We start from the raw sequence: 12,414 nt of genomic DNA, 5'->3' as shown, positions 1-12,414 counted from the left end.
TATGAGGAGGATGGCCTTTGGGATTGTGGTTGGCTGCAGTTGGGCTGGCACTGCAGCCTCATAATAAACTTTGTAGGCAGGCATCTGGGCCCAGTTACTGGCTGCTTTCTTTCAGTATGTCCTCTTCAATCCTGGCCACATTCAAGCATTGCTTAAATTACCTGAAGGGCTATTGAAAAACATCCATACTTCCATCCCATCTTTACAGATTCAGAATAATTGCTTTGGAGAAAAGCTAAGCATTGGCGTTTTCAAATCTTTTTATTCATTTAGGGAGGATTGAGAACCACTGCTCTTTAAAGCAATTTATCCTTTTATGTTATGTAGGATTTAGGCTTGATTCTGAGACAACCGTATCAGTATCTATCAAAATCCCAGTAGAAATGGATGGATGACTTTTGGAGGAAGCTAAGAGGATGCGTGCTTCTCTAGCAGGTGGAAGGAGACCAGATAGAGAGGTTGAATATAGAAAATAATTACCACATTTTGCAATGCCAAGTTTTTAGCTTGTGGAAGTCATATCCTCTGTGTAGTGTTAGAAAAGCAACATATTTCTTGGGCACACATCTCTCTGAAAAGTAGGAAAAAGAAGACAGACTGAGAGGATCATATGTTCCCCTTTTAAGTTGAAGAACATTCTTATATGTGAATTTGGCAAAAATGTAATGAAAAAACACAACCATGATGTCATTATGAAACAAACCACTGTAAGAAAAAAGACTAGGGACATGGTAAAAAATGTATAATCAAAACCTAACAAGCTAAAAAGAGAATTGAAATGTCAACAATGTTTACCTTGGTTGTTTATAAAATAAATAGTTATGTATATAAGTGAAAAATGTGTGTGGGCCAATGAATTCTGCACAGAGACCAAGAAGTAAAAGTTTGTATTTAATGTAGTAGAAATTGTGTGTCTTAAAAAGGTATAAACATTTGCAAAGGTAAAATATAATTAGAAAAACTGCTGTTCAATATAATTGAAATGTGGCTAAGAAACTAAAATAAAAATCATGTGAAAAAGTTTTAAAGTGGCGACATCTTCCATTGTAGTTGATCAAAATGCATATTTAGTAATCCTCAGATTTAATAGCTCTATTTATTTAAAGTGGGGTTGAGAATTTTTATATGACTGAATGTATTTTAGACAAGGTTCCCTGACAGACATGACACAGGGTAGTAATTACAAAATTAATTTTTGTAAAGAGAGGAAGCTCTTGAACAATTTGAATATGGAAGATTGGTGCTCTTGTGTGATATTCTTTGTGGGCCACATGGTGTTAATATTGGACTTGCAATAAAACCAAAGTTTTATGTGGCAAGTTATGTAAGGACACAGGCTTTGCATAGACTCATTTGCATTATTCATCAGGGATTGCTTTCTGCTAGAAGTTAAAAATGGAAGATGTCATGGACATTTCATAGTGATCACCTTTATAGCTGGAGCACACTGTGGGCTGGAGGCCCGGGTGTTGAAGAATCAGACAGTACCACAGTCTCCACATCACGCAGAGTGCTGCTGGCTTAGTTAGTGTAGAACACAAAGGAGCACTGTTGAGCTGCTGAAAGAAATGGACTTATTCCCATCATCTGAAGCAAAGAAAAAAATCCTTGTTTATGCTAAGCAGTCAAGATTGCTATATAATTGGCCTTTTGAGTGGACACTTCGAATGTTTCCTTACAAAAGCATCCACAAGGAGTTATAAAACATTATGAAGAAGCGAATTTGGAATAGTGTTATTTGGTTCTCTTTTTTCTGTGTTAGAATAAGTTTTTAGAAATGTAGTTGATTCCCTGAACCGGTGATGAAAACTGTGATGCGCTAAAAATTGATTTCCCTGAATTGCTTATTGATTTCATATTTTGTGAAGTGACTGCCCATTGTTCACAGAACTTTGAAGAATTCTTACCTTTTCTGTGAGGGCTGATCTGTGGGCTGTGATGCAGGACTGAAAATTTGATACAGCGACGTTTTAAGGGTAAGCTCCCACAAATGTGTTATCATCTGTGCAGATTCATGTTTGAAAGTGTTTACCTTTTTGAACAGCTCTTTTCTGTTATTAAACCAGGCCAAATCAAATATTAATTCCAGTTAGTAGAGACTGAATCCTGTGTTTACATAACGTAATAACCTGACACAAATTTAACATGACACATGGGCACCAAAAAAAAATGACAAATTTCTGGCTCCAAAAATGCATTCTGAAATAAAATGTTACAATGCAATATTTCAATTTTTAATTTTTAATTTAAGACATAATCTTCATATATACACTATGTGGCACAATAAAGGGCAGTTGGGTTTTTGTCTTATGTCTGCCATGTTTGCCCATACACCTTTATGTCTTTGGTTTCTGTAGACCCCCGAGCTTTCAATGACCTCTTCAGTGCTCCTCTGCGTCCTCATCAGTGAATCCTGCCACAGCTTTAAAGCTTAGCTAACAGTTTTCATCCACAAGATGGAGCTAATGAGTTGCTCTCGGAAAATAGAGCAATTCCTAAGACTGCCCACTAGTAGGCAGTCTTGCGCTTTGTTCTAAATAGGAGCCTCTTTGGGACCCTTTGAGAGCCTTTTTCTATTTTGAGCAGTTGGCTAAGAGATTGTCAACCCATTTTTTTAGGGAGAGCTTTGATTTTTGTCCTCATGGTCAGAGTTATATCTTTTAATCAGGTATCCTTTTTATTAACAGATTGTATTTAGTTTTGAAAAATAATTTGCAAACAGAAGCTATATTCTTTGGTCTAATTTTAGGCACCTAGCGAGCCTATTTCTAAAGAAAACAAGTATCAAATAATAGAATAATAGTACTGCAAGAGATCTGAGCTCCTCATTTAGAGGTGAGTGAGCTGGGAAGGAAGCTAAGGGAATTGCTTGAAGTCAGGCACCTTCTGAGGTCATTATTGGAATGTCAAGGAATGATTAGTCCTTTTATATTTATATTTGGATTTTTGTTAAAGTTTTCTGCTGGTTTGATCTTTACCAAAGGGTAATTATTTGCCCAATTAGGCTCTTTTCATCCAATCCATGAAATAGCTATAAAATCTCATTTAGGCAAAAGGCTCTACAATATTTTTGTTCGAAATTACCTGCGATAGCCATCATTTCTCATCAAAACCGAAACTTTCCTTGCCCATTCTTCCAATGAATATTTAGCAAATGCCAGTCATGTCCATGGAGGTAAATAGTAAGACAAGTTCCCATCTTCATAAAATGTCCAGTTTAATTTCTGTGTGGGTGTGGGTGGAGTGGGAGGGAGGGGAATGAAAGAGTTTAAAAGGACAAAATAAACAAGTAAATACACGATTTAATATGTAATATCAGTTCATAATAAGTATCATAAAGAAAATTAAGTACTGACTTTCAGCAAGGGTGCCAAGACTACTCAATGGGAGGGGCAATAGTGTTTAAAAATGTTACTGGTATGGGGCAATGGGGGTACATGTTTGTACTTCTAGCTACTTGGGAGGCTGAGGGAGCAGGATCACAAATTCAAGGCCAGCCTGGGCAAGATAATGAGATCCTGTCTCGAAATGAAAAATAAAAAGAGAATGGGGATATAGTACAGTGGTAGAAAGCTTGCTTAGCATTTGCAAGGCCCTGGGTTCAATCCTTACTACTGGAAAAAAAAATGTTGCTGAAATTACTGAATGAAGTTGGACCACATGGAAGATTAACCCATAATGGAATCAAAGACTTAAATATAAGAGATAAGTCTCTATGACCTTGCTGGGGTTTCTTAGATGGGAGACCTCAAGCACAAGCAATCAAAAGAAAAAAAAAAGGAAATTCATCAAAATTAAAAATTTTGTGGTTCAAAGAGAATTATCAGGAAAGTGAAAACACAAACTACATAATGGGAGAAATTATTTCCAAGCCATATATATATATCTCTGATTAGGGTGTACTCAAAATAGAACGCTTTTTCTCAATATCTATTATACATTTTGGTCCTTATTTACCCTTTCAATTTCTCACACCAGAGAAACAGTGTGATATTTAAATATTTGTGTCCAGTTTATTGTACTTAAGAGCAGGTCTTAAGGTACACCCATTTTCCCAAAAATCTTTTTTTTTTTTGTTTTACTTTTGGTCCTTTTTGTTTTTTTTGTATTAAATTCTTTTATTGGTACATTGTAGGTATACAACACAGTTACATTTCTCATTGGGAATTGTACCTTTATATAATGCATCCTGGTTCTTATTTTTTCCCCATTCCTAGCCCTTCCTTCACGCCCTCCACCCTTCCCTATTTACAAAGACTTTGTTTCCATTTTTTTCATTTCTCATCATTTTTTCCTTTCTCTTCTTTCCTTTCCCCTGCCCCTCCCACTACACCAACCCCTTTGGACCTTTTCTTCCTATTTTACATTATCGATTATTCATTCTAATAATTGGTACATTTTAGGTATACAATATAATGACATTCATCATTGGAAATTTGCACCTTTACATAGTCTCTCTTGGTTCTTATATTTCACCCTTGCCCAGCCCTCCCTTCAACCCATCCAGCCCTCCCTATTTACAAAGATTTTGTTCCTATTTTTTCATTTTCTCCTATTAATCCCATTCCCTTCTATTCTTTCCCTAGCCCTCCCACTTCCTTCCCCTTTGCCCCTTTTCTTCCTATTTCACATTACCTATTATACATTTAGCCCTTATTTACACTTTCAGTTTCTCACACCAGAGAAACTATTCGGTATTTACACATGTGTGTCCTATTTATTTCATTTAAGAGTATCGCCTTAATGTGCATCCACTTAGCTGTGAATGTCTCTGATTTCTCATTTTTTATGGCTGAGTAGTACTCCATTTTATAAAAAAACCCACATTTTCTTTATCCAATCTCCAGTTGATGGGCATTTGGGCTGTTTCCAAGTTTTAGCTATTACAAACTGTGCTGCTATGAACATGGGTGCACATGTATCACTGTGGTATGATTCTTTTAATTCTTTGGGGAAGATCCCCAGCAGTGGAATAGCGGGGTCAAATTGTACTTCCAGTCCTAGTTCTTTGAGGTATCTCCATACTGATTTCCACAGTGGTTGCACCAATCTACACTCCCACCAGCAGTGGAGCAGGGTTCCTCTTTCCCCACAGCCCCACCAGCATTTCTTATTGGCTGATTTCATGATAGCAGCCATTCTTTCTGGAGTGAAGTGGAATCTCAGTGTTGTTTTCATTTGCATCTCTCGAATGACCAGTGATGTTGAACACTTTTTCATGTATTTATTTGCTATTTCTACTTTGTCTGAGAAGTGTCTGTTCATTTCAGATGCCCATTTTTGGATTGGGTCTTTAAATTTGGGAGGTCTGATCTTTTTAAGTTCTTTATAGATTCGAGATAGTAGACCTTTGTCTGAGGAAGAGCAGGTGAAGATTTTTTCCCATATTGTGGATTGTCTCTTCACACTGATGGTGGTTTCTCTTGCTGTGCAGAAGCTTTTTAATAAGAGGAGATCCCATTTGTTGATTGTTTGTGCTAGTTCACAGGCAACTGAGGTTTTGTTCATAAAATCTTTTCCTACACCAGTGTCTTCAAGGGTTCTACCTAACCTCTGTTCCAACTGGTTCAGAGTTTCTATTTTAATATTTAGATCTTTAATCCATTTTGATTTTAGTTTAGTGCATGGTGAGAGATATAGGTCTAGTTTTAATCTTTGGGAAGTTGAAGCCCAATTTTTCCAGCACCATTTATTAAAGAGGCTATGTTTCCTCCAGTGAGGGTGTTTGGCTCCTTTATCAAAGATGAGGTGGCTGAGTGTGTCTGGAGTTGTCTCTGCATCTTCTAATCTGTTCCACTGGTCCTCAGGTCTGTTTCTTTGCCAGTGCCATGCTGTTTTTATCATAGTAGCTTTGTAGTAGAGTTGCAGGTTGGGGATTGTGATACCCCCTGCCATGTCTCTGTTACCTAGAATTGCTTTTGCTATTCTGGTTCTCTTCTTGTTCCAAAGGAATTTTTGGATTTTTTCTCAAGGTCCATGAAGTATGCTGCTGGGATCTCAATTGGAATTGCATTAAATGTATATAGCAGATTTGGAAGTATGGCCATTTTCACTATATTAATCCTTCCTACCCAGGAGCAGGGGATGTCTGTCCATTTTCTGACGTCATCTTCAATCTCTCTTTTCAGAGTGCCATAGTTTTCAGAGAAGAGGTCTTTGATTTCTTTCATTAGGATGATTCCTAGGTATTTCAGTTTTTTGGATGTTATTGTGAAAGGAATTATTTGCCCTATTTCTCTCTCAGTGAGTCTGTCATTGGTGTAGAGGAAAGCTATTGATTTTTGTGTGTTGACCTTGTAACCAGCTACTTGACTGAATTTGGTTATTAAGTCTGGAAGACTTTTGGTGGAGTTCTTGGGGTCTTCTATATAGAGTATCATGTCATCTGCAAATAACGACAATTTGACTTCTTCATTACCTATCTTTATTTCTTTTATTTCTTTCTCTTGTCTAATTGCCGTGGCTAATGTTTCCAGAACTATCTTGAACAAGAGTGGTGATAGTGGACATCCTTGTCTTGTTCCTGATTTTAGTGTGAAGGATTTCAGTTTTTGACCATTTAGTATGATATTGGCTGTTGGTTTTTCATAGATGGCTTCTATCAGTTTGAGGTAGAGACCATCTATTCCAATTTTTTTGTAGGGTTTTTATCATAAATGCATGTTGGATTTTGTCAAATGCTTTTTCTGCATCTATGGAGATAATCATATGGTTTTTGTCCTTGGCTCTACTGATATAGTGTATTACACTGATTGATTTTCATATATTGAACCATCCCTGCATCTCTGGAATGAATCCCAGTTGATCAGGGTGTATGATCTTCTTGATGATCTTCTGCATTCTGTTTGCCAGTATCTTATTAAGGATTTTTGCATGTATGTTCATTAGTGAGATTGGCCTATAGTTCTCTTTTTCAGTTGGGTCTTTCTCTGCTTTGGGGATCAAGGTGATGCTTGCCTCCAGGAATGAATTTGGGAGTATTGCTTCCCTTTCAATTTCATTGAAGAGTTTAAACAGTAGTGGGAGCAGTTCCTCTCTAAATGTCTTGTAGAATTCAGCAGTGAAGCCATCAGGGCCCAGGCTTTTCTTAGTTGACAAGTTTTTAATTACGTTTTCAATTTCATTGGTTGATATTGGGTTGTTCAGAATTTTTAGGTCTTCTTCATTTAACTTTGGTAATTCATATGTATCTAGGAATCTGTCCATTTCTTCTGTGTTTTCCATCTTATTGGCGTATAGGTTCTGGAAGTAGGTATTGATGATCATCTGGATTTCTGCTGAGTCTGTTGTAATTTCACCCTTTTCATTCCTAATTGCATGGATTTGGGCCTTTTCTTTCCTTTTTCTGACAAGGTTGGCTAAAGATTTGTCAATTTTGTTGATTCTTTCAAAGAACCAACTCTTGGCTTCATTGATTTTTTTGTATCATTCTCTTAGTCTCCATTGCATTGATTTCTCCTCTGATCTTTATAATTTCCTCCCTTGTGTGAGCTCTGGGGTTGTCCTGTTCTTCTTTTTCTAGATACTTGAGGTTCAGCATCAGGTTGTTGAATTGGGCTCGTTCTGTTTTCCTGCTATGCATATTCACTGCTATGAATTTCCCTCGTAAGACTCCTTTCATTGTGTCCCATAGATTCAGGTATGTTGTATTGTCTTTGTCATTTAATTGAAGGAACTGTCTGATTTCTTCTTTAATTTCCTCTGTGACCCATTGGTTATTCAGAAGTGTGTTGCTCAATTTCCACTTGTTTATGAAATTTTTTGAGTTTCTTTTGCTATGGATCTCCAATTTCATCTCACTATGGTCTGATAATATACAGGGGATAACTTCAATTCCTTTGCACTTACTTAAACATGTTCTATGTATGAGTATGTGGTCTATTTTGGAGAATGACCCATGTGCAACTGAGAAGAATGTGTATTCTGATTTTGTGGAGTGGAACACTCTGTAAACATCTGTTAAGTTCATTCATTCAAGAGTTTGATTGAGTTCTAGTATTTCATTACTTAGTTTTAGTCTAGTTGATCTATCTATTTGTGACAGTGGGGTGTTGAGTTCCCCCACTACAATTGTATTAATGCATATGTGGCTTTTCATGTCCATTAGTATTTGTTTTATATAGTTGGGTGCACTAGTGTTTGGTGCATAGATATTTATGATTGTCATCTCTTCCTCTTGGATTGTTCTCTTTACAAGGATGTAGTGTCCTTCTTTGTCTTTGTTAATCAGTGTTGGTTTGAAATCTACTTGATCTGAAAAGAGGATGACTACTCCTCCTTTTTTTTTGGGTTCCTGTCACATGCAGTATTGTTTTCCACCCTTTAACTTTCAGTCTATGAGTTTCCTTTTGAATTAAGTGTGTTTCTTGTATGCAGCATATTGTTGGATTTTGCTTCTTGACCCATTCTGCCAGTCTGTTTCTTTTGATTGGTGAATTGAGACCATTAACATTGATGGTTATAACTGAAACATATTGAGTTGTCATTGCCATGACTTTTTCTTTTTGTTGGGTTCTCCCCATTTACATTTAATTTCTTGTCATGCCAGATGGGTTCATTCTGCTTTGCTTCCTGGGATTGTGATCACCATTGTCTGCTCCTAGGATATTGTCTAAAATTGTTTGGAGTGCTGGTTTGGTATTCATGAAGTTTCTAAGGTGCTGTTTGTTATGAAAATATCTTATTTCTCCATCAATTTTGAAAGATAGTTTTTCAGGGTACATCATTCTGGGTTGGAGGCTGTTTTCTTTTAGGGCTTGGAATACATCACTCCAAGCTCTTCTTGCCTTGTGGGTTTGCATTGAGAAGTCTGCTGTGATTCTGATGGACTTTCCTTTGTATGTGATTTGTTTCTTTTCTCTAACTGCTTATATAACTTTATTCTTCTGTTGGGTTTCTGGAATCTTAAGAATTATATGCCTACATGTAGATTTTTTTTAATCAAGGCTATTTGGAGTCTTATATACCTCACTTATCTGTATGTCAAGTTCTTTTCCCCTGCTTGGAAAGTTTTCTGCCATTACTTCTGTGAACAGTTTTTTCATGTCATGTCCACTCTCTCCTTTTTCTTCGTTGACTCCAATCAGTCTCATATTCTTCTTCTTTGCATCGTCTAACAGCTCATGCATTGATTTCTTGTGGTCCCTTACAATTTTAAAGCAATTTTTCTTTTCTTGGTCATTAATTGCAATCTTATCTTCTATATCTGAAATTCTGTCCTCACGTTGGCTCATTCTGTTGTAGAGACTTTCAATGGAGTTTTTGATCTCCTGGAGATCTGTTTGCATCTGTTTTATGGATTCTATTTATTTCCTATGTTGTGATTCCATCATGTTCCTCAGCTCCTCTCTAGATTTATTAATCATGTCTTGCACTATGAGCACAATCTCTGCTATTACCTGAGAAATTATTTATGATTTCATTTTTCCAGATCCCCTTTTGTTTCCAGTTCAGGGAGTCCAGGTGGTTGAGTGTCAGAGTGTTCCATCTCATTTCCCTTTGGGTTTGCTGTAGGTGATCTTGAAATTTGGTTTTGAGCACTGTTTACATGTCTTCTCATTTAGACGGGGATGGTTGGGGGATTGCTGTTTGCATCCACTTCTTTCATCTGCTCTGAGCTGGGTGCAGTGGAATGGTGACCTGGAAGCCCCACCTTTGGGCTGGGAGCAGTGGAATGGCATCCCAGAAGCCCCTTCCTCTAGGCTGGGAGCATTGGAATGATGGCCCAAATGCCCCTTCCTCTGGGCTTGGAGTGTTGGTATGGCCTCTATTCTGGGAGCACTGACAAAGTGGCCCAGAAGCCCATACCTCTGGGCTGGGAGCACTGGAACAGCAGCCTGGAAGCCCCTTCCTCTGGACTGGGACTGGTGGAATGGCTGCATAGAAGCCCCTATCTCTGGGCTAGGAGCACTGGAATGGTTGCCTGGAAGCCCCTTCCTCTTGGCTGGGAGTGGTGGAATGGCTGTGTAGATTTTTTTTGATCATAGCTAGTGGCAGTCCTATATGCCTCATTTATCTGTATGTCAAGTTCTTTTCCCCTCCTTGGGAAGTTTTCTGACATCACTTCTGTGAACATTTTTTTTTATGTCATCTGCATTCTCTCCTGTTTCTTCATTGACTCCGATCAGTCTTATGTGATTCTTCTTTGCATCGTCTAGCAGCTGCTGGATTGATTTCTTGTGATCCCTTACAATTTTATATTATATATATATATATTTTGGTACCAGGGATTGAACCTGGGTCCTCGTGCTTGTGCAGCAGGTGGCAAAACCACTGAGCTAAATCTCGGGCCCCCCCTTACAATTTTAAAGCAATTTTTCTTTTCTTGTCCCTAATTGCAATCTTACCTTCTATATCTGAAATTCTGTCCTCACATTGGCTTGTTCAATGGAGTTTTTTTTTTTTTTGGTACTGGGGATTGAACTCGGGACCTTGTGCTTACAAGGAAGGTGGTGGCATCCCTGAGCTAAATCCCTAGCCCCTATTTCAATGGCATTTTAAATCTCCTGGAAATCTGTTTGCATCTGTTTTATGGATTCCATTTGTTTCCTATGTTGGGATTCCATCCTATTCCTACACTCTTGTTTTTTTTTTATCTCTGTCCACTCTAGATGTATTAACCATGTTTTGTATTATGGGCACTATCTCTGCTGTTATCTGAGAAATTATTTCTGATTCCATTTTTTCCAGGTCCCTTTTTGTTGCCAGTTCAGGGAATCCAGTTGATTAAGTATCAGATTCCATCTCGTTGCCCTTTGGGGTTCCCTTAGGTGATCTGGAAGTCTGGTTTTGAGACTTGTTTATGTGCCTTCTCATTTCAGCAGATGCAGCCTGCTTTGCCTTTGTTGAGGTGACTTTTTGCTTACCCAGTGGTCTTGAATTCTCAGCAAGCCAAAGAGCAGCCTTAACTCTGCTGTTCACCAGTACACCAATTCTTGGGTTCAGAGTGGGGGCCTTCTAGATCCTTGAGCTGACCTGTTGTCTGGGCAGGCTTTTGGCTGGGGCATGAGCACACCTGGGATGGTATCTAGGCATGTGTATCACTAGAGCCCCTATGTAGCTATTGTCTGGAAGGGCCTTTGGTTGGGGGCTGTGCACACCAGTTTCTGTTGTCTGCACAGACTTTGGGTAGGATCTCCTCACATTTATCAGTGGTATTGGGGTGAGCCTTTGGGTCTTGCTTGTGTGCCTGTATAGCTCTTCTCCAGGAGGGTCCCTGGCTGTGGCCAGTGGTATGGCGAGCCTCTGGTTGAAGCCCGTGTGCCTGTGCAGCTCCTCTCTGGCCAGGCTCCTAGCCTAGGGGGGTTTGCCAGAGCCTCTGGTTTTGGGGGAACCCCCGGCTGGGAACCTCCCACAGCTGCACTGATCCAGGCCACGCAGCTGCTCCCTGAGATCTGCATGCATTCATGGATGGAATGGTGGGGCTCTGGTGGGAGCCCATGAAATTTTTAAAAGTTTTATTAGTACATGTTTGCAGTATATATTTGCAGTATGGAATGTAATGATTACATTCAGTGTAGAAAATTGATTCATGTACATAATATATCTCAATTCTTTTTTTCCTTTCTCTTCTACCCCTGTTTTAAATTTTTTTTGCTAACATTAGATTCATTTATTTATTTTTAAGTCCTTATCAATTTAATTTTCATAAACACAGATTAATTGTCAGACTAACAGGCCAAAAAACATATAAAACAATAAGACAGTTATACAAAGTTGAGGTATACTTTTAGGTACATTGGCTGTGCTGAATTAGAATAACTTTTTTCTCTCTTTGTATTGTTTGTTTTTTATTTTGTACTTTATTTATATATTGGGTTTCTTGTTTAAGAGAAACTATGAGATATTTAAGCTTGAGTGTCTGATTTACTTCACTTAATCATCTTCACCCATTTTCCTACAAATGACTCAAGTTTATCCTTCTTTGTAATGATGGTATATAAATATCACACTTTCTTTATCCATTCATCTGTTGATGGACATACGGGCTGCTTCCAAGGTATAGCTATTATGAATTGTGTGGGTATAAACATGGGTATGGATGTATCACTGTAATATGATGTCTTTAACTTGTTCAGGATGACACCTAGAAGAGTAATGGCTAGGTCAAATGGAATTTCTATTTTTAGTTTTTTGAGGATCTCTATGCTGATTTCCAAAGGGGTTATAACAATTTACACTCCCAGAAACAATGAAGAAGGGTTACTTTCCCCTTGAAACCTCTCTAGCATTTGTTACTGTTTGATTACTTTTTTTTGGTAGTGGAGATTGAACTCACAACCTTGCACTTGCAAGGCAGGTGCTGGAACCACTGAGCTAAATCCCTGGCCCAACTGTTTGATTTCTTAATGATAGCCATTCTTTCTGGAGTGAGATGAAATCTCAGTGTTGTTTTAATTTGTGTTTCTGAAATGG

The 12,414-nt window shown here is 38.1% G+C and overlaps 1 long non-coding RNA gene across 4 annotated transcripts in view; it reads left to right on the top strand.

The window, feature by feature from the left end:
* The window catches only part of LOC106010714 (uncharacterized), a 243,601-nt gene that overhangs the window by 25,571 nt on the left and 205,616 nt on the right, over window positions 1-12,414 (top strand). For all 4 annotated transcript variants that reach the window (XR_015449906.1, XR_002388085.2, XR_015449904.1 and 1 more), the window contains exon 2: window positions 1,889-1,976. This is a non-coding gene — a long non-coding RNA (uncharacterized LOC106010714). The remainder of the gene's footprint in view (window positions 1-1,888; window positions 1,977-12,414) is intronic.

Source organism: Heterocephalus glaber, unplaced genomic scaffold (assembly GCF_053883595.1).
Source record: "Heterocephalus glaber isolate CG9 unplaced genomic scaffold, H.glaber_assembly_v1.0 deba00000818, whole genome shotgun sequence".
Taxonomy (NCBI): Eukaryota; Metazoa; Chordata; class Mammalia; order Rodentia; family Bathyergidae; genus Heterocephalus; species Heterocephalus glaber.
Note: the sequence above shows the minus strand (reverse complement) of the source record. Positions and strands in the feature narration are given on the sequence as shown.